Source organism: Castor canadensis, chromosome 7 (genome assembly GCF_047511655.1).
Source record: "Castor canadensis chromosome 7, mCasCan1.hap1v2, whole genome shotgun sequence".
NCBI classification, from domain to species: Eukaryota; Metazoa; Chordata; class Mammalia; order Rodentia; family Castoridae; genus Castor; species Castor canadensis.
In genome coordinates, this window is record NC_133392.1 from 13,591,014 (window position 1) to 13,616,495 (window position 25,482).

General features: G+C 46.0%; 1 long non-coding RNA gene across 7 annotated transcripts; it reads right to left on the bottom strand.

Moving 5' to 3' along the window:
- Positions 1–1,107: 1,107 nt before the first annotated feature.
- LOC141424742 (uncharacterized) lies at positions 1,108–19,917 on the bottom strand. Of its 7 annotated transcripts, XR_012449619.1 has the most exons (5): positions 19,443–19,917; positions 16,745–18,383; positions 15,396–15,462; positions 6,815–14,834; positions 1,108–4,819 (listed from the first exon to the last, which is right to left on the bottom strand). It is a non-coding gene; the product is annotated as an uncharacterized lncRNA (long non-coding RNA). The 7 variants fall into 7 exon arrangements; XR_012449615.1 differs by having other exon boundaries at positions 6,815–15,462; XR_012449617.1 differs by having other exon boundaries at positions 15,396–18,383.
- Between the last annotated feature and the right edge of the window lie 5,565 nt (positions 19,918–25,482).

Here is a 25,482-nt window from a genome sequence, read left to right on the forward strand (position 1 = left end):
ATTCCCCTGGCCATCATAGTCATATGATCCCACCTCACTGCAGAGGAGGCTGGGAAATAGGGTCTTCCTGTGTACCCAGAAGAAAAGAAACCAGGCTTAGTGAGCACATGGTATTCTCTCTTTCTGGCAAGATGCTCTTTATATGTTGATGTCTTAGAACCAGCAAGCAACTTGAAGATAAGAATAATAAATCCTTGAGTTCATTTAGTATCCTTTGGCAGATCCAAAATGACTTTGCTGTCATGCCAGGTAAGAAAACCCTGAAATGGCCTGTATACCAACCACATACCAGCCCTGGGAGCTTCAGTGCATTGCACCTGTCATTTTCACCTCCTGAGCAGTGGAGAAGAAAGGTACACATTCCAATCCCATTCACCCACTGAGCAAGCTCAGTCACAAGGTCAGCCCTGGCCTCAGGACTCCATTTTTCCCTCTTGATCCAACACCACCCATTCTAATATAGGGAACAGGTGATGAAAGAGGTTCTGTCCCCATTCTGGTATCTACCTTTAGGACAATATATATCAAATAGGAACAATCTCTACACCACCCCCCTCTCCACCTAGGGAATATTTGACAAAGTCTTGAGGATATTTTTGGTCATCACAAGTGGGTGGGACTGCCACTGGCACTTAGTGAGAAGAGGCCAGATGTGCTGCTAAGCACAGAACACCCCACACCAAAGAATGATCCAGCCAGAATAATGACAGTATTGAGAAACCCTGATTTATAGAGGGCTAAGAGAGAGCAAGACAAAGTGAAAGTACCAGGGACTTACAAAATGCTTCTCATTCCAAATGACTTTTAAATAAAGGCAAAGACCTAAAGAGACCTCTATAGCCAGAGGACAGTGTGGAAACCACATCCAGTGTGGTGAATGCTGCTGCTAGCCCTCTACCCAGGATTCTAAGCCACTACGTGGTCAAACTAAACATTTTAGTAAGCAAGTCAGAGCTCTTAGACAATGTGTGCCTACAGTCACAGGAGCAGACGTCACACAGTGCACAGGGAGGTGGTGGCACAGTACATTGTAACTCCTGTGAAATGTGCCACCAGGAGAATGAGAGGAAGCACAGCTTGTGAAGCCTGGTTATTTCTGAAGGATGAGGGATGAGATTATGAGTGATTTCATTTTATTGGGACCACCATGTGTTTTTCTGAATTTTCCAAAATTACTACAGTGAGTCTGTATCTTTTTAGCTGTTTATTTTGAAGTAATTTCAAATTCACAGAAAAGTTGCTAAGAAACTCCCAGAAACCCTGTAGTGGATTCACCAGTTGAATCCATTCTGCTGTTTGTTCTCCCCCCAACCCTTATCTCCCCATGTAAGAGTAAACTGGAGACCTTGACCAGATCAAGAAATTCAACACTCATGGTGGTCCCCTCCAGTCTGGAACAGACCTTTGGGACATTTTGAAGATCATGTGCCAGTTACTCAGTTTGGGCTTCTCTGATGTTTCCCCATGACTGGACTCAGGTTCTACATTGTTGGCAGGGACACCACAGGTATGACATTGTGTCCTTCTAAAAATCCATTGGTTTTTAGTTAAAAAGGAAAATGTCATTGAAGAGACATGGCTTGACCAATGACTGCAGCCCCCTCACCACTACCCAGCCCACTCCCAACTCCTCCAAGCCCAGGAGCCATGACTCTGTCTCACTCTCCAGGACCTTCTGTCCTGTTTACTCTTAATCCTTTGCGTGTGTGTGTTGTTCTTTCCATTCTGTTCATTTGCTGGACTTTCTGGACCACAAGATCTGTTCTGAGCCTGGGCCTCCACTGACGAGCACAGCAGGCAATGGAATACTCACCCTGTTAAAATTACAGTTTCCTGCCTCATTCTGCTGCCTTCTAGGGTGCTTTTACCTCTCATGGCCACATAGCTGTCTTTCCTACCTCTCTCTCAGTGCTCCTGACATGTGATCAAAATGATTTGTTTTTCTGTCTCTCCACCTTGTGTCTGAGCAACTTAAGGAGAGAACCCACAGCCCAGTGCCCCAAGTCAATGTTAGCACACACTTCTAGTATAAATAGCATTTGCACAGCCACCAAGTGTGGAAAGGAAGCTTTCCACCAGGAGAGTGCTGAGACAGGGAATATAGAGATAAAGAGGCCAAGAGCCACCAAAATAGCAGAGACCCGTGAAAGCTGCACGCGCACTCACACACATCCTTTGGGGGTTACCACCAAGTCCAAGGTGTATTTCTTGAATCAAACTGTCCATTGTGCCCCCAACTGGCTTATTTTGTGCCTCAGTTTTCTTGAAAATTAAGCATCATATTGATATTAAAGGCAAATGATCTGAATGTAACAGCTCCTAAGCTGTCACCAGCACGCAGAGCCTTCACTTTATAACCAACAGTTGTCCTGGTAACTTTCTTCACTTTTAACTCCGAAACCATGAAAAGTAAATAGGAATGAGCTACTTTAACTTAAATAGGAGACATAATTACATTTTGACAGCTTAATTGCATTCCTCCTCCTAGTCTAACTTTCTAAACAACATATCATACATCTCAAGTATATCGAATGTATTTTTAGATTCTTTTGCAGTTAAGAAAGTATCCCTAAAAGAGAGGACATTATGGGTGGACTTGGTGGTGGTTTCTGGAGGGAACTCTACAAGGAATGAATGCAGCCAGAGCTGTGAGCGCTCGCCTCCATGGCCAGATGGAGGCTCCTCCTCGAAGCCACAGCCTATTCTTTCCGTTCCACCTCTGCTCTACCATGTAGTGGTCAATCAAGTGTCCAGAAATGCCTTAGCTGGCAAGGATTGGGTGGGCCCATTGCCCTATGCATGGGTGAGTATCCCAAGGGGGCAGAACTTGTGATCACTCAGAAGAAAAGCCTATCTGAAAACAAACATCATCTGAGGCCCATGAATGTGTTTGGAATGTGATATGGTATTGTTGAAAGGATACCGATGCACACCCAAATGGTGGCTTGAATGGTGAGTATCACTTCTCTATCCTTTTCTTTTATAATCAGAAAAGAAAACTAAGTGTTACATATATCCCTACAGAGTCAAACTGAAATACCGTAATGTTGAAAACCAATTTAGAACCTCCTGCCACCAGAATCATGAGTCAAATCAATCTCTTTATAGGTTACCCACACTCAGGTATTTTTTTATAGTGACACAAAATGAACTAAGACCCTTATTAATCACTTACTGAGCTCCTGCTCTGTGCCAGGCACTTCAATCTGTGATAGAGAATCAAATTCAGATCTTGCCCAAAAGGTCCTTGGCTAAAAAGAGGCAGGGGTGTGGGGTGAGGGGAACTTGTAGACAAACAGTTCAGTGCCCACAGATAGATAAGACAAAGGGTTACTGTCACAATAAGGGAGAACCATCCTCAATTCAGATGGCCTCATGCATGCTTCAGTCACCTACTCCACCCACCCTTCAACCATTCTAGAGACAAGGAAATGAGGGGGTCGACCTGCAGATCAGTGACAGGCGCCAACCTTGGGCTCCTGTCTTCTCTTTCCAGGATGCTATGCCACTCTCAGAAGTGATTTCCAATATAGTTAACACAAGTACCAAGGGACTATCCAGCAGGTGGATAGTATATTCACACCTGAGGATTAGCAAAGGCTGCAGGTGCTTTGTGAAGCAATTTTACAGGCTTATGTTGTCAGCATGGGGTTCCTGAGTCACACAAGTACAAGGGGCGTGTGAATGCAGAGGCAAGGTGGGACAGAAAAGCTTGCAGCCAGGGCCAAAGATTCCTAAAAGGGAATTTGAATTGGCCCTGGGTATTTTAAGTCTCTAAGTCATTTTAGAAGCATCAGTGCCTTATCTGTTCCCAGGGTGCAAGGGCTCCTTTTCAGGGAATAACACTGAACACTTTACCTCTTGATGTGTCTGCTTCATCATTTATTTTTCACTGTTGGCCACAAACACCCTGATACAAAGAAATTCCATGCTCCAAAATTATAAATGAAGACAATGTCCCACTACAACCTGCATCATCAGCAAATGCAAAGTAGACAGTTTTGTTTTCATTACACAGGAAATCCTGTTTGCCACGACCTATACCCCGGTCTGGTGGGTTTGGCTCAATATCCAAAAGCATCTTTCCCATTTGGCTCAGAGAAGTCAGCCTCTCCAATACTTCACTATCTAAGATGCCTGTTATGAAGTATGCTTAACGGATGGGTAAGATTAATTCTTCCCTTAATGTTCAAGCAAGTGAAAACTTTGCCATTTACTAAAGCAGGACTGAAAATCCATCTGCTTCCGCCTGCACCGACCAGTCCTGGAATCAGCACTTCACCTGCCACCAAGGCACAGTGGCTTCCCACACCCCCCTGCTGGCCAGTTCAACACCATTCAGCTCGATGTCAAACTCGCTAGAGCCTGTTAGCCTGCCTGCCCCACAGGCCATCAAAAAGAGGTACCAGAGTCCATTATAACGACTCTTAGCACTTTCTGCACTTCTGCGTCGTGCTGGTGGGATACCTGGCTAAGCCACAGGGACTGCAAATGGGATTAAAGGCATGACATCACCTGCCTGCTCTCTCCAGCTGGGTGAGGGGGAGGGCGGGCCACCGAGGGATGGGCACATCCATCCATTCTCCCAGAGGTCTCAGACCAGACCTGTTACCCCTCCAAGTTCTTCAATAATAACCTGGGGCTGCTCAGCTTAAGAAAGTGGGGAAACTGAGTCATGGTGCTCTGATTCGGTACACCTCTCAGCACAAACAAGGTTCTGACACCTTTCAGGTTTCATTTTTGAGTCATGGTGGTATTGTTTGTGTGTGTACGAGTATGTCTGAGATTTTTCCAGGTCCTTCCAGAAGAACATGGCCGTCTAAAGAGAGGGAACATGGTGTTCCAGGAAACAGAAGAGAATAAATTGATCAGGGCATTTGAGTCAGGCAGGGAGAGAAAAAACTATCTTAGCAGTTTATAAAAGAAAACAAAACCCGTTTTTTTTTTTGAGTCAGCAGCCTTGCCTGTCCGAGTTCCCCAGAGAACTGACAATTTGAGCTTTTTTTCATGCCGTTTGGACCTTGCCTGCCACCCTCCCGACTGTCCCAAGCCGGAGCGAGTAGGCCCTTCACTAATTACCCCAGAGGCCAGCTTTCTGCTCCTTTGAAGAGCTCGCTTTGATGTGATGCAATTCCACTGCCAGGCCCGGCTGTGCCCAGATTAAGCACATAATAAGCTATTATCAGCTGGGCTGTAGGAGCGTGGCTGAGGCAGCCGAGTGGAAACCCGGGCTGTCCCCGGCTGTTCAGCACCACCATCTCCCTCCAGGGCTGGAGAGATTCACTTACTTCTTCCTCCCCTGGCTCTGCCCTTGACCACGTCCTTTCCATCTGCCAAATGGGACCAAAGAGCCTTGGGGGCCTCAAGGTACCCTGCTCAACATACGACAGCTGGAGAAATCACTTTTTAGACAAGGTGTGCATTGATGTTAATATTTTGAGATGCAACCTAGGGTGGGCAGAGCCTAAGAAGACAGGCCTCAATCAGTTCTGAGAATTAGCTATGTGACCTGGGCCAGTGATTAACCTCTGTCACTTCCGTTTCCTCACATGGAGAGACAGGACACTAAGAGAGGCCCCTGCAGGGTTGTTGTGAGAGGCCCTGGGCCTGTATTAAGTCGTTTCTCAATAAACGCTCTCTGGCACCATTCATATACTTTCACAAATACAGGATCACAGGTTCCTCACACCTACCACACACATGGGCTTAGTGGGCTCATTATAGAAGGCAACTGAGGCACGGGCAGACTAAGGGCCCAGCAGGACTGTCTGCCTAAAAGGCCACTAAGCAGCACTTTATAGAGATTATAAAGCAGCAATGAGCACTTCAGAGGATCTGAGCATACGTCCTTCGGGAAGCCTTTAGGGGTGAGACCTGAGGGGTGTGGTTGACCTTCCGTTTCTATCTGCCATGACACCAGTCCTGTCTGGACAGCCTTCCTCAAACCACAAGGCTGCCCTCTGAGGAGGAAAAACACTAAACAGACATTAACACCCCTTTTCATTAGGACCACAGTTTTTCTTCCACTGAAGAGCCCTGGCCTTCCAAGAGCTGCCTTCTCTGCACCCTAAATATCCTTCGCTCTCCCACCGGACACCAGGTTTGGAAGAGCTCTAGAGAGGCCAGGAGTACCTGGCTCAGGTGATTCCCTGGGCCTGTGCCCAGGCACGATCTGCAGAAACCCACGTGCCCTGGTTGGCCCACATGGCCCCTCTAAACTCCCACAGTGCCTCCTTCCGGCCCTGCCCCCTGATATCCTGCACAGGTCCCTGTGAGGGCACTTTAAAGAAACTGTGAGCTTCATGGACAGAGACCACTTCTTTTTCACCTCTATCCCACAAAGATCTGTGGTAGGACCTTTTTATTTAAGCCAAAGGCCTGAGATTATTTCTTGAAAGTAGGTTTGGTAGACAAAGGCTGGGTGGAGGAGGAAGCCACAGAAGAAAAGCTGAGGACATACCGCCTCCCCATTTTGTATAAAGCCAGCCTTTGCCTTCTTGGCAAGTTCTGGAATGTCTTGCCTGCTTCACCCACTGGGGTTCTCAGCCCTTTCAACCTTCAAAGAGGTGAAGGCTCAAGGAGCCTTGACCCTGTTTCCTCCCACTTGCTGTTCTTCCTTCCTTTAATTTCCAATTCAAGGTCTTGAGAAACCTCAAAACCCTTCCTCAGAGCAGCCATGCCTGGTGCTCAATCCAAATAGGGTGCCCTCTTTGACTCCCATCGCCCCGCTTAGGTCTCATCACACTCTCTCCTTATCCTTCATGGTCCTCAGCCAAATTCCAGTTACTTGTGAGAACATCTGATTGATACTTACTCTGATGCCCATTGGTCTTTATACATCAGGAAGACTGCATCTGGCCTCTGATTCCTGAAGATCTCCCACACTGGAGGACTCACTAAAGCATTAGTGGATGAGTGAATAAGCATGGATTCACAGTGTCCATTTTGGGTCTAGCCGTTCATGCTGTCCTGAAGCCAAGAATATGTCACATAAACCACAAAGAAGGAACAGCACTGCTCTCTGTCTACCCAGATGAGAGCCCCCAAAACTCAAGAGGGCCTCAGCTTCCATCAACCATTTATTCAAAATGAACTGAGGTTTATGTCCGAGTGGAATTTTAACAACAGCCAAGGCTGGGCATGGTGGTTCACGTTTATAATCCTAATTACTCTGGAGGCAAAAGTAGGTGGATCCCAGTACAAAACTGGCCCGGAGCAAAAGGGTGAGACCCTATCTGAAAAATAAACCAAAACAAAAAGGAATGAGGGTGTGGCTCAAGTGTCACAGCATGAGTCCCTGAGTTCAAGACCTAGTACTGCCAAAAATAAATAGCAGCAAATGTCCACTTAAAATACCTTCCCTGTTTTCCAAAGGGACTGTACTTTGACATTTGCCTTTTTAGGGGATAATCATATTCCCTTACCCTCACTCTCAGGCAACTGATTGCTCAGAGTGGCTTTCCTTCCCACTAAAGACAATGTCACATCCAGGGAGGCCAGAGAAAAGGGGAGGGGAGAAGAGAGAGGGGGCAAGCAAGCAGTTCTCACATCTCAAGCTCAGGACATGATTGCTTTTCTCTCTCCTCCCTGTGGGTGGGAGGTGTGTTATGAGCTGGTGGCTTCAGGCTGGGCCTGGAGACAGTAGTTGTCAGGAGCAGCTTAGCAAGTCCCTCCACATCCATCACAACTGAGGTCCGATCAATCCACAGTCCAGCAGCAGGTCTTTACAAAGCCTGCACCAGGGGCTTCAGGGGACAGTCAGCAAGCAGTCAGGCTAGTGACCCAGGGAGGGGCCTGCTCTGCAGACAGAACTGCTGGCACTGATGCAAGGAAAGGACTGAGCACACCCCTGCTCACCATGTGGCCTGCTGCAAGGTCCCCCTGGGAGCCCCCAGGTACTGGGGAAGGAGGCATGGGCCTCCTGTAAGACACCCTCTGAATGTCTTTCCTTCTGATTCCATGGTGTCAGGGACAGGCCTTGCCATGTTCCATCCATTAAGTGGGACAGCAGGTATAATGGAGTTTGGGGGACAGTTGGAGTTCAAATCCAAACTTGCCCAAATGATCTTGAACAAGCATTTAATCCCTCTTAACCTCATCTTTCCTGTGATTAAATACATCCAAAGGCTTTGGAATAGTTATGGTGCCCTCCATATGTAACCATGGTGCACCCATGGCCGTCATTCTCCTTGTAATGGAGAAAGTACATACTGTGGGCAGGAGGAAACACATGGCCTGCATGGGCTCTCTTCCCTCTTCCTCTTCCTTGCTCTCATGCTAGGATACATGCCAGTGTTTCTTGTCCCTTGCCCTGAACGTGGAACCCACTATAATTCATCTGAGTGTTCACTTCCTCTGCATGTCGTGTTCATTTTATTAGAAGGGAGAAAAAATTATAACAAATGATTAGGATGGAAAGAGACCACTGAGCCTGAGCTCTGGGCAGGGCTTCAGGATTGGAAGAGTATTTTCACTATACAGTCTGACTTGGTGAACAAGGAATCTCAAGCTGAAATGCAACAGAGTGAAAGCTCCCCGATGGCCCAGGAGTGTACATCTGACTTGAGGTGTCAGCGGGTGGCTCGAGCTTGCTCTGCCAGCAGCACCCAGTAGTTTTGGGGAGATGCAGGTGTGCAAGCCAGAAGTCATAGAGGTCACGGTTCCCTGAGCCCTAGGGCGAAACCTGTCCATTCCATATGTCATCCCATCTCTATTCCACCTTGTCAGCATTTATGTATTTATACCCTGCTGCTGCTGCTGTTTTGATACGACCCACTAAAAATAAATAAGTAAGCACACATACAGAGTCTTGTCCATCGTAGTGATGTTTTAGTCAACAGATGCATGTGTGACAGTGGTCCTATAAGATTACAATGGAACTGAAAACTTCCTCTTGTCTAGGGACAGTGTAGCTGTCATGATGCAAGGCAAAGCATTATTCAAACATTTGTGGGAATGCTGATATTACAAACCTTCTGCACTGCCTGTTGTATAAAAGTATAGCAACTTTATTATAAAAGCATATGCAATTGTTTACAGTACATAATACTGATAGTAATCAATATGATTCTGCTGGCTTGTGTACACACATAGTACGTTGTGTGTACTCTGATGGTTACTTTGGAGAGTACTTATTAAAATAGATATTAAAAGTTTACTTACTGTTAAAATGGTGAGCCATGTTGCAACAGCAAGAACCTCCCTCATCTCTTGTGGACCACATCTCTTGATTACATAAAGAGGGCACATGAATGAGTGCCCTATAGCATCCTGGTTTGAATACATATGCTCTGTGATGTTTGCACAATGACAAAATTACCAAACGATATATTTCTTAGAACAAGTCCCCGACACATGACTGCATGCACACACACACAACGTTCACAGCAGAATAAGATAAATAGGTGAAGAATTCAACATTAAGGTGAATAGAAATAATAAAATCAGATTAATCTAAGGAACTAGGCCATAGAATCTGGAGCTACAGGAGAGGCACCTCTGATCTGGACTTGGCAAACACTCACACAAAGATGTTCCTTTATTTCATCCCCACGTCCCGTTATATTATGGACATACATCTCATGTCCTCATATGGTTGGGTCTTATCTCACATCACTGTTTTACATTGAATTTATTTCCTGGCATGAAACCCAAATGCTCTACCTTTACAGCCTAGCCCTGGCCATTTTTCACCTGGAAATTTCCTAGCCCAGGTATCAGACAGTTTCCAGGTCTGGGGACAAAATCTGCCTCAGCTTATGGAAGAAGACCAGACTAAGCATCATTGGAAGAACACAGAAGAGGTAAATGCTGAGTGAAATATGGTTGCTCAGATGGTCCCATCCTGACCCATGCTTACAAGCCTTAGTGCGTACGTGCACGTGTCAATGGTGGGGACTGGTAGAGAGCTTCCTCGGGGAAGAGAGACACTGCTCTTCATACCAGAGACAAGCACATCCCATGAACAAGCTACACAATGCCTTTTCCTTTCTCCTTTTTAATGTGGGAGCAAGAAGACTTCTTGTCCTAACATAGTCTAAATGACAGGTTCACTACTGGGGACAATAGGAAATGAAATGGGACAGTTTGATTGCTTCATCAAAAATTTAAATTCAATATTCTCCTCTGTTTAGCAGCATGGGTAGGAAACTCCAGGGTTTCTACCACACCTGCATGAACTTGAAAACTTTCGCCTCTCTGAGCCTAGACTTCCTCATCTGTAGAATGGAGTAATAATTACACCACATAACAGAGTTATTGAGGTTTTAAGCGAGTCAGTGGGTAAGTACTTAATCATTTCTACCACTCAAAGAATGTTCGCTGCTATTATTCATATTATTAATCTGATGATGATGATGACGGTGACAATCTTTAAAGCAGTGGTTCTTAACCAGAGACAATGCTGTCTTTCAAGAGATATTTTTGGCTGTCATAATGGTGGGGGAGAGGAGTTACTGGTCAGGGATGAGGCACATATCCTTAAATGTGTAACATAGACCACACCAAAAATCCAATTCTAAATGCTAGTAATGCCAAGGTTGAAAACTCCTGTTTTAAGGCATTAAAAAAAAAAATCTTATTCAGAACTAAAGTCTTGGTTTTAGGAATTCTATAACATCAGTTAGAGAAACCACACTCTTAAAAAAATAATAAAAGGAAGGAAATACCTTTACTCATGTGCTAACTGGCTATATCATTTGGCTTGGTCTGCCCAGGCCTCAGTTTGCCATCTGTGAAATGGCCAGGTTGTGCTCGATTTGTAAGTGTCCTTCTGACGCTGACCAGATTGGACTCTGTGATTCTTATTATCAACCATCCTCTTTGGTGCATGAAGAAAGAAGGGCCGAGCAGAATCTTGCCACACTCTGGATAAGCACAAGCACAATAGAACCCCTCCTGGAAATAAATCATCTTTCCATATAAAATCTTCTGAAGACCATTTGGAGAAGAGTAATAGGTCTGCCAGTCCAACACCTGCAGGGTGGGTAATAATTTACTTAGCCAAGTGACTTGAGGGCAGGTCCTGCTCTTGATAAATGGCCCAATTAAGCGTCTGTTAATCACAGCACTCTCTCATTGGAAGGCGAAATACCTACTTCTCTCAAGCAGTTGCTCAGTGAGATAACATCATGAAGTCTCCAAACTGAGAAGGGAAGGGGTTTGAGTGCACTGAGAGCAATGCCCCTGCCCTCTCCCGGGCTCTCGCCCCTGCAGTCGCTGCAAATATCCTGGTGCCCGATCCCAGCCCTTCCCCCCCGCAACCTCCCTATAACCTCGGCTCCTGAACCCTCGTGTTCATCTGAAGCCTTGATAATAAAGCAACATCTGCAAAACCCACGAGAATTTTACTGCACTTAATTGAGTAATTGAAGCAAGATGCAGGGAGGGGTGATCTATGGGCCTGGGTTGAGGGCTGAGAAGGGAGACAACGGATTTATTGCAAAGGCCGTGGGCGGCCTTGGGTCCAGGCCCTGGTTCACGGGAAGTTTGAGGTCATGTGGGATTAAAATATCTTGAGAAACAAATGGAATAATTTGAGATATCAGAAGTACTGTGCCAGTTTATGCCAGGATACCAGGTGTGATTTGTTTACCCTGTGCCCAGCACACCTTTTTGATATCTGTCCCTTTCATCTAAATTTACAGATGATCAAGCAAATGGGTATCCCTTGTGTGTGTGTGTCTTTCTGTTTGTCTGTCTCATCATGCTGGTTACATGAAGTCAGACTGTGTAGTTCAAGATAAATAGTTAGGCCTTAAAGAGGCCGGAGGCCTGGAAACCATCCAGGTGGTAGGTAGGGGCCAAAGATACTTACAATCTAGCAGTTGCATTTGCTCAGAATGGCTTATTAGACTGGCATTGGTGGTCATATCATCTTGTAATCTGAATAAATCCATAAGTCTACATTTAAAAGGATAATTCAGCACCTTGAAGTCATTGGGAAAGATGTGATTGATTTGCACGCCTTGCAGATGCCAGATAGAGGCATTCTAGAACACAAAGTTGCCCACGAGCACACCTGGCATCAACCCTGGCCAGGCAACCAATCCTAGCACATGCCCCGAGCACACAGGAGACTGGCTTTTGCCTAAGGTTATTGCTCCTTTTGTAGTTTCGCTGCTGCTTTATTAAATCCCAAATTCCTTGCAAAACTGTACAATTTTAATAACTCAAATCCGTGTGGATCATAAAGCTGTCTAAATATACCTCGCACCCGGGGTATCAGACAGATCCGTGGGTGATGATGTCACCAGGCCTGATTAACCAGAACAGGTCACCCGACAGGATTTTATTACAAGTGTCATTTAGGTTTCTGACAGCTTTACAGGGCTTAATGGCTTTTTATTAAATACATTGTGTTCGAGGAAGCTGACAGTTGGGGATGCCTTGTAAATACAATGCAATGGAATTTCCTTAGAAGCTTCGTGAGAGAAGACAGAAGGGCATGGGACATCCCTCCCTGTCCCCAGTACCATTGCTCAGGAGGCCCTGAGTTCATCGCCTCCTGAGACAAAAGACAAATGACCCCCTGACCCCACCCCCAAAAAGCTCTCCAAACCTAGCTAGTCTGCCTGGGTCAGGCCAGCCCAGATGCTTGCATCAGAAGCACTCCAGAAAACCAAATTCCTCAGTGTAGAGGTTAGGCATCTCCAGCCCCCTCCCACAGCCCTTTCTACGGATGAATTCCTCCTAGGAATCAGGGTGCTGCACTCCCTAAAAGTAATGTTATCTGGGAGCTAGTGTGCTCATACTTGGAGGGAAGACAGGAGAGATGGGTGGACTAAACTGGGCCCCAGGCTGCCATTCCCAAATGCTGGGTACTAGGCTGGATGTTCTCCGTAAGTGACCACACCCAATTCACACAATGGCACCCCTTGCTGAGCAGCCACTCTCCTCCCCAGCTGCACCCAGAGTGAGGACTGGCACTTAGTAGGTGAGGACTGGCACATAGTAGGCATGTAGCAAGACCTCTGTGACAGCTGTAAGACAGAAGAGGCAGCAGCTATAGCCCTTGCCTGTGGGATTTGGAGTGTGTTGATTGACCTTCCTAAACCTCGACTATTGACTGAAGGTAGCCTGGATTAAATGAGTGACATCGCACAGTAGACTGTGGCGAACAGTGACCGTGGCAATTTCTGTGGTTCTATCACTGCTGATGGTGAACCCAGCTGTTAGGTCCAGCTGGAACCATTCAGTCGTTGAAACGGCTGCAGATCCCCAAGGTGCACAAGTCCTACATAGTAAACAACACACATGAAAGGGGATGCACCAGACCAAAGCAGCCGAGCCAGAAACCCCATCATAGTCCAGGAGTCACCCCTAGAGACAATCAGGGGTTGTCCAGAAATTATCCCAGCTAATGTGGGGCTGGGCTCTGGGGACCTTGCTGAGTCCCCTGCTCAGCAAGCCCCCTCAGCCAGGTTTCATGCTTTGAAGCCAGGCTTTGGAAAGACCTGGGAAGAAGAGCTCAAGGGCCTAGTGGATTTTCCTCCATTTCCATTGTCCCATAGCCTGTAGGCCTAGAGTAGGTAACTGGGTCTCCTCTTTTCTAATTTCTGTGGCTGGGGAGGATAATTGCATGTGAGGGCCATGTTTTTCAAACTCCAACTACAGATGGACCCCAGTGAAAGGAACAAGAATTCATAGGTTCTGGGGAATTCTTTCTGGACCCCAATTTAGCACATAGTAAAATGAAAGTCATTCTATGACAAAGCTAATTACCATTGCAATGGAGATGTACTCAATGTTCAGTTAATGAATTATTTTCATACTATTGAAAGGAAATCATGTATTTTTTTAAGTTTGTGTGGGACTGGGACTGACAGCTTCCCAGGATTAGAGTCTCTGAGTTAGGGAGACCTGGAATATGCGGGTCACTCAGGAAGGTCCAGGGCAGCCAGAGGGTGGCCCAAGTCACTCCTGTCTCACTCATCCATCTCCTCACTTCTCACCCTCAGGGAAGGAACACCTGGCTTGAGCCCCCGTGCCCACCCCCAGCATTCGGGTGGCAACCTAGGGCTAATTCCCACTGCACTAAATCTGTCTTCTATGCTTGGCAAGCCAGGACCTGTCCTCTTTGTCATTTTGGGGGCAGGTAGAGTCTTTGTTTCCTTTTTCCTCCAGAATAAATGCCACTTTTGAATCCTACAGGCTATGGCAGGGACACATTTGGACACAGTGAGGAGTGGGCCACCCAGAGTTTTTGCACATTGAACCTCATTTGCAAGGCCCCAAGTTCTTCTGTGTAAAATGTGGGTCACACTGGGTGCCAGGAGGCTGGGCAGGAGGGCTAAATGAAACCAGCAGCATGCCTAACCAAATACCCAGCACAGAACAGAAGCTAAAGACCCCCTTTCTCACTGGAACCTGTTAGCTAATTGAAGGGGGCCTGTCTCTATCTGTCCAGCCCCAGTGCAAAGCATCTTGGGAAAAGATATTAAATGCCAGCATTTCAGCGCATTTGTCTGAGTACTCTCACTTCTGCCAGCTGAGTGGTAAGTGCCATTCTCCCTATCATACAGCTTTTCTCAAGTTAGTATTTACCATGAGCTATACTGCAACAGCCACCTGTCCCCACAGCCTACCTTGCCGAGCAGGTAGTGGCAGCAGAGACACCATGCCTTTCCAGACTCAAGGAGCTCCTTTGACTCACCTGTCATCAACTCTCCACAGGAAATCTGTGGAGATGGCCAGGTTAACCCGCCCTCTCCTATACCAGGCTTTACCTCCAGGTACCCACTCATTGCAAAGGATGACTGAGCTCATCCAGGTGAGCAGCGCTGGAAGATGGGCAGGTTCTGAACTGTGCAGCCCAAGCAGGTGGGCAGAGCTTCCTGTAAAACAAACACACAAAGGAAACAGCCACCAGCCGGGCCAGAGAGCAGGGCTCTGCACACAGACGGTGCCTAGCCTCTCCCAGGTCCCCAGAGCCTGTGCTTATGTCACTGAGCACAGAGCCAGTTGTTTCTCTAGCTCCCATCTCTGTAACCTCCAGCCTCTAGCAATGTCTCAGCCATGACTGAATTAACGTCACATTTTGTAGTTCCTGATCTTATACTTATCAGCAGTGTGACTTTGAACCAGTTGTTCACTCTCCCTGAGCCTCATTTTTCCCATTAGTGAAAATGGACATAGGGATGCTTACTTCTCAGAAAGCTAACATGCAAAAGCATGCAGAAAACCCAGCACATAGTAAGTGTTCAATTAACTTAAAAATTAATTGTTATGAGGCCCACAGTAAACTCGTTGTAAAGGACTAAGAGTCTCATAGGACATAGCAGTGATTGCCTACCCTGATCTCATAACTCTCCAGGAGGAAAACTAATAGTCTCCATCACACAGGGAAAGGTATCCTGTTGCTTGACAGAGGTTATATGCCACCCAGGATTACCCACCTGGTGGTGTGTCCAACCTGTACAATTGCCCATGGCTTCCCTGGGTCAGCTCTGACGTGATGCATATCTAGGGTCCAAGAAAAATTATTTTCTAGGGCCTCAGCCCCCCAAATTACCCAACTCCAAAGATTTATTTAAATCTTATAAGACTTGAGATAAGCGCACCCTTCATCTGTCTTCAGAACTCCCTCTTCCCTGTGGCTGCCTCAGCTTCCCCAATTTCTACATCTGAGGAGGGGCTCAGTGATGCTGTCTCCCACAGGTGCCACACAGCTCTGCCATTAGTGGCCCCAAGGGGCTCGTCATGTCCCAGGGCCAGGACTCCTGACAGGTCTCTCCTGCACTCCTGGAAGCCCATATGCCCAAGTTAGTCCCTGCTTAACCCAACTGACCCCTTGGAAGCACTCCTGCTAATGTCAGATTTCAGTTTTGTCTCCTTGCTCCAATACTAACCCCTTCTCCAGTCTTCTGTGCAGGCCTTGACCTCTGGGATATGAATCTACTCATATTATCACTCCTCCTTCTCTAAACTCATCCATGGCTCCCTGGTACCCTTGGATAAATTCCACACTCCTCTCAGGATGCAGAGAGTTTTTCAGAGCTGACCTTTCTTTCTGCCCAGGGACCAGTTACCTCCTTCCCCGGCTTCAGGTCTCAGCTTAGGCACCGCCTCCTCTGGGCATCCTTCCCTGAAGGCCTCCAAGCTCCCACAGCTACCTTTATTTCCCCATCTAGGCACCCATGGAGTCCTGCATGCTGCTTGTGTCTCTGACTGGCTGAAATAACCTACTCCTCTCTGTGTTCCAGTGCCTCCCCCCAATGCAAAAGCCATGTGCAGCATGAGTGAGTGAATGGGTTCTTCTTGTTGTTGTTTATCTTTTTAAAATTATTGTTGTACTGGGGGTACATTGTGACATTTATCAACATTCTTACACTGTATCAAAGTTGAATTCACCCCCTCCATCATTCTCCTTAATCCTTCCCCGCCCGATTCCTGTAACAGGTCTCATTTTTCCATTTATATATATGAGTACATAGTATTTCCATCATATTCACCCTCCTATACCCTTTCCTTATATCCCCCCACACACATTGGTACCAATCTCCAGAGAAGGACCTGTTTTACCTTCTTGTTCTCCGTTTTTTAAAAAAAGACATTTTTTTGTGTGTGCAAAATAGCTATACAGAGTTTCATTGCAACATTTCCATGTATATATGAATTGTAACCCAAACTGGTTCATCCTCTCTATTTTTCTCCTTTCTACTTTAGTTCCCTTCTTACGGTGATTTCAACAGGTTTAAAAATTCTACATTCATTCTTGTATAGAAAGTACATCGACCATATTCACCTTCTTATCTTGAGTGAATGGCTTTTCAAGGGCTCCTTCCTGATCCACTACCCAGAGTTCTCTGGACATCAAGACAAGCAGTTCAGAGCTCCCAAGAGCCTCTGCGAGATGTCAGAAGTCTCTGGCCTGTGGCCCCTCAGAGGTCTGTGGTTTTACTGCTCATGGAAATTGAGCTGGCAGATCAAAGGCAGGGCTCCTCCACATCCAGCTTGCCAGCAGGCAGCACTATCAGAATATCAGTGGAATTGGTAATTCAAAATTAAGTGAGTTAATGATTGATGTTGATTTATAAAACCTGGCCCACCACCTGGCCTCCTGCAAACAGGGCCTTCCGTAATCTGCCTGGGCTGGGAAATGGGAGCTTCCCAAATAGTAATTCATTGCCCTGCACCCCCCAAACCCCAACCCTGACTTTAAGGGTCCTCTGTGCTCAAAACTCCACACCATTGCTGTTAGATGTCTTAGAAAATTCTTAGCACCTGAGATCCTTACAAAATGAAAAAACTCACAAATTTGAGCTGAAGGGGAAAAGCCTGGTATAGCTTTGCACCTGTAATACATGGGTCACTTGATTAAAACATACTCTAAAATCAAGTTCACAATCCTCTCTGTGTGGGCAGGAAAGGGGGAAGGGGTGGAGGTGAGAAATACCTTCCACCACACCACTTTGCAAATCCTGCCCAAGGTCTAAGCATTTCAGACTGCCCACATTTTGGAAAGCAACATTTCTCTGTCAGAGGCGACAGTTGGGGGATGGCAAAGTCAGGTCCAGGGCAGGTAAGGCTGGTTACCCACCTTTGATTAGAAGCTATGGAGGGAAGGAGGGGCCTGGGGTTCCACTGTGTCATGCGAAAGATATCCCTTGAGCATTCCTCTTGCAAATCCTCCAGGGAACTTGAACTTGTAAAGGCTCCAGTGAGATGCTGAGGATCTGTCAGATGACACGTTCTTCATGCAGGCAGCTCGTAGCCCTGCTGGGGGCCTGCTGAGCCTCCTCACAGCACCACTAGTCCAGATAAGGTACAAGCTGCCCTGGCCATCCCCACCCCCACAGCCCAGCCAAAAGGCAGGCCTGGGCTTGGGTGGGCTTTCCTCTGTACCTGAGAGGAAATATTAAAAGTAGCCTTGGAGCCACAACTTGGCCCCTCTGTTTCTTCTTCCAGCTAATGAAGCTGGGCTGGGCGCTCCTTCCCTTCAGCTACCCGTGAGGTTATCTGTCTACCTGGAGTGGTGTCAGCACGTGGGAAGTGCCTGGTACCCAGTCCCTGCCCACCTTCCTGAGAGACGGACACATTAGCTCTCAATGACTGTGACTCAGGAGTTACTCAGAGTCACTTGAAGAATGCTTTTTCCTACTGTTTGTTTGTTGTAGGCCTTACTGGAAGAGACAGAGGCCTGGAGAGAGTAGAGGGACATGGTGTCCTTGTCACAGCAGGCCTCAGGACAGCGGGGAGGACAGGCTGGTATGGCTCCTTCCCAGAGCTTTGCCCTCTGGCCAGGCTTCTGCCTGGGGTGGAACAGTGTAGATGTGGGAGGCCAGGACAGCACAGATGGCAGGCACAGAAGGCCACCTCCAGCTGCCCCCTTGTGTCCCTCAGTCCAACTTTCTTCAAGTTTCTTCTGAGCAGGAGATCTTGGGCTGCATATTAATAAAACAATGGAATTTTTATTTCTTTTTCTCATAAATTATATAATTCAAACCTTAAAACACCTTTAATGAACAGTGACTGGGCATGTGACACTTAATAAAAGTGGGCTTCGTTCAGTTTCTGCTTGACAGGCTACCAGCCGAGAATGTGCCTTGTGAGTAAATGATTAAGAGGTGGGGGTCTTTCCTAGGCTCCTCTATTAAACACTTCAAAGGTTTCCCAAGTCAGATAAAATGAAAAGCAAATGTGTTTCACTGCCTCTCAAATGCCTCAAATGTTTTAGCAGGTGCAAGCAATGAAACCTTCCATGGTCACAGCATGTTTGGGTCTGCAAAGTGCACCCGACTGGATTCTGGGAACTGTGGACTGGCTTCATAAAAATTCATGATTTCCAATGAGGGGAGATGGTCGTCTTCAGAGCCCATCTGCATATGGGACACAGAAGGAAAATATCACAGAGTCCTTTGGGTCATGGGCCAGCTAAACCCCTTTTGTACTGGAACAGACTGCAGCATGGAATGCTGGAGAACACCAGCTAGAAAGGCCAGCCTGGTGCTGGTAAGATAGGGGGTCACGTTTCCAGGCTGGTGTAGACCTTCTAAGGCACATGAAAGTTCAGGTCAAACTTGTGTCCTGGGTCCATTTGCATGTGACTGCAGAACACATCACAGACTTTGAGACACAGCACACTTGACACATAATACATGATACGATTTGGGGCAAATTAACCTCTCTGTGCACCAGTTTCATTAGTAAGATGGAGATTACCAGAACACCTGCATCCCACAAGTTTTTTGTGAGGATTAAGTAGAATGTTAAGTAGGTGAACAGCTTAGAAACATTTAGCTCCCATAGTGGGATCCAGTATATGTTCAAGATACTTCTTATTGTCCCACTAGGAAAAATAAGAGTGAAAACTTACTGTTCTACCGACTGGCCATTTGAGATTTTCATTTAAAATTGCAGTAATTTAGCTTTATAAGTCATAGTAATCTCTCACATAGACATATAATATTTTATAGTTTGCAGTGGACGTTCCGAGACATTACCTCATGCCACCCTCTCAGCAGCAATGATGGTAAGGTGGGTATGGCCATCCCTGGATGAAGGACGAGTCTCTGTCTGTGCTGCAGCTCTCTGGCATGCACTCTGACCATCTCTTGAACCTCTGTGTCCTGAGAGCAGCCATCTGTGAAGTGGGTACAGACAGGCTTCCTCTGCCTCACAGCAATAGCCAGCAGCCTCTGCTGAGTTCTCCAAGCCCAAGGGCCTCATTCTCATCCCACACATTTGTTTTTATTCACGAAGGAACGCAAACACTGTAGGCATATCATCCCAGGGATCTTGCAGGCACCTGTTCATGAGACCTCAATTTTTTTTCCTACTGCAGGGGGTAATGAAAGGCATTCCGAGAGCCAATGAAGGAGAACCCTTAGTTCTTTCCTCAGGGAATAGCTAAGCAGCGATTATTATCAGAGAACATTCTCCCTATTTCCAGGCAACACGATAACCCACCACCCCCTCTTACCCCCTACTACGCACTGCAGACCCTCAGAGGCTCTCAGAGGCTCTGAAGTACTTGAAATTGGGGTACAAATCATACTCCTTTCCCCACATGGTGGCTACTTCAGAAGTCACCATTATGAGCTTACCAGCCCAAGCCCCCAACCCCACCAGCTCTTCACTCAGTGAGCCTGGTTACATAGAGCCAGCTGGAGCAGACACCCTTCCCTAAAACCTGGCTCATTTAAAAATTTTTTTTTAATTTAAATTTTTTTTTACTGTCAGCATAGTTGTGTGGGGGGCATTATAACATTTACATAAGTGCTTATAACATATCTTACTTAGATTCAGCCCCTCCTTCTCTCTCCTTTATCCCCCACCCCCCAGCCTGGTCCCCTTTCTTAGAGCAGTATCAGCAGGCTTCACCGTTCTATTTTTATAGTGCTTCCACTTTATTTACCCTCCTTCACCCACCCCCACACAGGCCTCCACGCCAGACAGGCCCTGTTTTGCCTCCCTGTCCTTAATTTATTAAAAAGAACATTTTTTGTTATTTTATTATAGTTATACAGGGGATTTCATTTGTGACATTTCCATATACATCTGTTATACCCCAAATTGGTTCAACTCTTCCAATTTCCTTCCTACCCAAGTTCCCTTCTTATGGTGACTTCAACAGGTTTGTGTTCCATATTCCTGCTTGTGTAGAAAGTGCATCAACCATATTCACCCTCTTTACTTTCTTCATTTACCCTCCCCCACACACACACTATTGCTCTCCCCTTGACACGACCTACTTCACATTCCTTTTTAGGTGTCTGTTCGTTCAGTAGAAATTTTACCTTGATATTTTACTTGTAAATACATTATGCTTAAGTCAGTCTACCCGCTCTCCACTACTCTTCCTCACCCTTTCCCCCATCCCATGTTGTTCAACAGTTTTCAGCGTGTTTCGTTATGTCCTGTTCCTGTGCAGATGTGATGTATTTCATTATCATTTACTTTCTACCATTCTGCCTTCTTTGCCTCCGGGCTCATTTTTGACTCAGACATCCCTCCTTCCCTCATACAACAGAACATTTTGGGCCTGGTGTGGCCTGTGCTGTCGGCTCTTAGCACATATCACCCATGTCTGCCTTTCTAACCATTATAATGGGGACCATAAATGATTATGTACCAAATTAAGATGTGAGTGAAGAAGGAATTACCCAGACTTTCATCACAGTAGTATTTATAAGAGTGGAAAGTACAAAACAGCTTCAATGTCCACCATTTATAAAATGTGGAACACCCATATGCTACAACATTTGGTGGACATTTTAAATGAGCTTGGTAGTGACACAAAGAGAAGTTCAAGTGCATGTGAAGTGAAAAAAAACCATATTGTAATGTTATGTGTCTGACAAGATTCCTTATTGGAAGTATATATATTTTTACATAAATACTAAGAGGGATGTATGTGTGTAATTTTTAAAGCCTATGAGGCTAGAAATGAGTTTGTAAGTTGAGTTTAGTGCTTGTAATATCGTTTCTGATTTAATTATTAATTAAATTTCAGATTTCAGTTCTCTTTCTTTGACCCACCTGTAGCTTCTGATTTCTTTATAAAAACATTATTGCTTTTGCTATGTTAAAAATGTTATTTTTAATTTAAAAAAAACATAGCATTTCATAGCTGAGATTGCCTTTGGGACACATTTCATGCAATGGTTTTAGTTTCCAGGCAGGTAAACTGAGGCCCAGAGAAGTGAAATGCCTATATGAAGGTCCTCCAGCTATTCAGTGTCGGAGCCATGACCAGAGTGACCTTTTCTGTGGGCTCCATACAGCCTTTCCTCCCAGTAAGCCTGAATATTCCTTGTGTCAGAAGCCAATGGGTCCCAGATGGCATCTGTCTTCACCCCTTCTCCCCCAGGTTACAGCAAGCAAGGTTAAAACCAGGGGTACACATCAAAGAGTGAACAGCAGATTCCAGCACATTCTCCTCTATGCTTCCATTGTTGATCTGGTCTGAATGTTTGTGACCACCCCCAACCCCCATTCCTATGTTGAAATCTTCATCCCCAAGCAGATGGTATTTGGAGGTGGAGCCTTTAGGGTAACAGTTCAATCCTGAAGGTGAAGTCTTGGTGAATGGGAGTAGTACCCAAATATTAGAAACCTCCCCAGCTCCCTTGCCCCTAGGACATAGCAAGAAACTGCCATATATGACCAGAAAGCAGAGCCTCCCCAGACACTCTGCTGACACCTTGATCTCAGAGTGGTGAAAAATAAATGTTTGTCATGTATAAAATTACTCAGTTGATCATATTTTGTTACAGCAGTCCAAACAAATGAGGACAGTTGTGCACCTTGGACAAGCGTTGGATATAAGTTTACCCTCGTCCTGCCGTTCCTCTGGGCTCATTCTGGTCCAGCTTTTTTGGTTAATAAATAACACTGCCAAATGAATGGACTGAGATTGTATCATCTTGTTTTAAACAAGGTTTTTTTTTTTTTCAAAGTCACCCAAGCCCTTGTGGTTTTTCCTTCCCACCCACCATGACTCATTCATTTGTTGATGCTAAAAAGGGAGGTGGCTGTTTTGTTCAATTGTAGTAATTTTTCCATCAAGGGAGAGAGAGAACTTATGTTCCAAGCAGTCACTTTAAGGGAAGCTGAATGTCCCAGTAGGCCCTAGCAGTGTGTATAGAAAAGGGGTGAGGTCCAGAGTCAGAGCTGAGCTTCTGCTAGGGCTGCTGAGAGAGTTGGTGCAGGCTGGTGTCCATCCCTTACCACGGCCTGGGTATTTGCAGCCTTCCCATTCATCTCCTCCAGTCTTGTGAGTATCCCACAGCTGTCAATCCTCTGCAGCAGACCCGCTAGTTCCCTTGGAGACAGGAGGCAGAGCATGCAGGGGAGCTGGGCAAACTTCTGAGTAAGAACCCCTGCTCCTGCTGCAGGATTTTGTGCTATTCCACCCTCAGGGAGAATTTGGGTAGTTGGAGGACCCATCACTCTGACTCCACAGAAGGCCACAGAAATACTAAGAACTACTTAGGAACAAGGTTAAAAAATTTACAACATGGAAAGTGTCCCAGTGGGGTGCAGTGCCTCACGTCTGTAATCCTAGCTACTTAAGAGGTAGAGATCAGAAGAATCACAGTTTCAGGGCAGCCCAGGCAAGCAGTTCAAGAGACCCCATCTCAACCAAAAAAAATATCTGAGCACAGTAGTACACACCTGTCATTCCCAGCAGAAAGTGTAACTAGAAGGACCATGGTCCAGGCACTCTGAGGCAAAATTTGAGAAAATAACTAAAGCAAAAAGGGCTGGGGGTATGGCTCAAGTGATAGAGTGCTTGTCTGACAAGTGCAAGGCCCTGAGTTCAAACCCCACTATTGCCAAAAACAAAACAAAACCCAAAAAACAGAAGAAGAAGAAAATATCTCAACTTCAGAAGCTCCAAGCTCACGGCTTGTACCACATGCATTGGTGTGTATGTGTATATATATATATGTATATGTGTGTGTGTGTTAAATTATCCCAAAGTCTCAGAATTTTCACCCCTGAAAGTCTGTTCCATAGAAGGTCAAGCATAAATATCTACAGATACGGATCTACCTGTAAACACACAGGATGTTTAGCATCCTTTGTAGTAGCCAAAAATAAATACATAAAACAAAATGTATGCCCTTTGTGGAAGAATGTTCAGACAAGTTAGGATTCGTTCCCACTGTGAGTGAATGAGAGCTTCGCGATTTGATTGGAGGACATTTCCCTGACAGATTGATGAGAAAAGCAAGATGCACACAAAATGTATATGCACCCAGCATGTGTGTTCACGTGGTACATCTGTATGTTAGGACATGGGCGTAGAACAAGGCACAGGACATGTCACAGGTTGCTGACATGAGTTGGAGGAGGTAGTAGAAGGACAGTAGAGGCAAACAAGTTTTTAATAAGCCTGTGCTTAAAAACAGCACACATAATAAAATCTTAGTTGTGTAAATTATATGACGGCAGGTGTATATAAACGTCAAAAAAGCAAAGGTGGCAGTGCATGCAGATTCACTGACTTGTAGGGCCATCAAGTGTGCAAAGCATGATGGCCCCGAGGAAGTTACAAAGTCGGATTCTGTTTCCATGAAGATAAGTGAAATTCCTAAGGATGTGACATATGTGAAGGCCACATGGGGGGTCACAGGCCCAGCCGGCACTGGAGCCTCCAGGAGAGGGTGAGGTGTGATGAAAAAGGTCAGCTTTCTTCCTCCAGCGTCTTTGCCTTGTTTCACTTGATGCTTTCAAACTAATTTTTTTCATATTCAAAAAAGTATCAAATTGACAATGCTTCTAATGCTCCAATGTGCTTATTCTCTGGCGATTTTAAGTGAAGTGTCAAGGGATTCTCTGCTGTTCCAACAGGTGGTCTTCTGAGCCCAGCTACTGGCTGTCCTTGAGTGGGGATGGCCCAAGCTGGGCTCTTCCTCAGGGTTCCGGCGGAGCAGCTGCAACCCGCCTCTGGTTACCTGGTGAAGGGCTGCAGGTGTCTCCTGTCAGAGGTAGTGAGACACGGATGTGGTACCCGTAGAAATGCATTCCTTGCTCAGATCAGGGGAAGATAATATGCCCTTTGGGTCCTTTGACAGCCAGACAAGGCCAGTGTGGCCTGTTCTCCATTGTGGCCACCTGGAACCACATGTCTGGCCACCCGGGTCTTGGAGCTATGCAAGGCCCAGATGGAGGTACCATTATCTGAGGAGGCAGAACCAGGTTGCTGAGTGAGTGACGCAGGTCACCTCGTGGGGAATTTTAGTCTCCAGTCAGCCTGGGTTGTTTAATTGTGAGCCAGCAGACAAGAAAACTGGAGAAAAACAGGCTGACATTAATTTTAGTTATCAGGAATTCTTCAGATGCAGCTCTGACACAAATGCAAAGGGAGGAAGGCTGAGGTCAGGCCTAAGACATCCATAACTGAGACCAAGTGCCAGGTCCTGAAAGGGCTGTGTGAGGTCACTGTGGGGCTAAGCTGGGCTCAAGGCTTGGAGCTCACACCCACCTTATTTTTGACAAAGATGCCAAAAACACACAATGGAGACAAGACAGCCTCTTCAACAAATGTTGCTGGGAAAGTGGTTATCCGTCTGCAGAAAGCTGAAACTAGATCCATGTTTATCACCCTGTACTAGTGCCAACTCAAAGTGAATTAAGGACCTTAATATCAGACCCAAAACCTTGCAGTTAGTACAGGAAAGAGCAGGGAATACTCTGGAAGTAACAGGTATAGGCAAGGACTTCCTCAGTAGAACTCAAGCAGCCCAGCAACTAAGCAAAAGGATGTACAAATGGAACTACATGAAATTAAAAAGCTTCTGCACAACAAAAGAAATGGTCTCTAAATTGAAGAGACTGCCCACAGAGTGGGAGAAAAATCTGTGTTAGCTATACATCAAAGGACTGATAACCAGACTATACAGGGGGCTCAAAAAACTAAACTTCCCCCAAATCAATGAGCCAATAAAGAAGTGGGCAGCTGAACTAAACAGAACTTTTTCAAAGGAATAAGTCCAAATGGCCAAAAATCACATGAAAAAATGTTCTCCATCC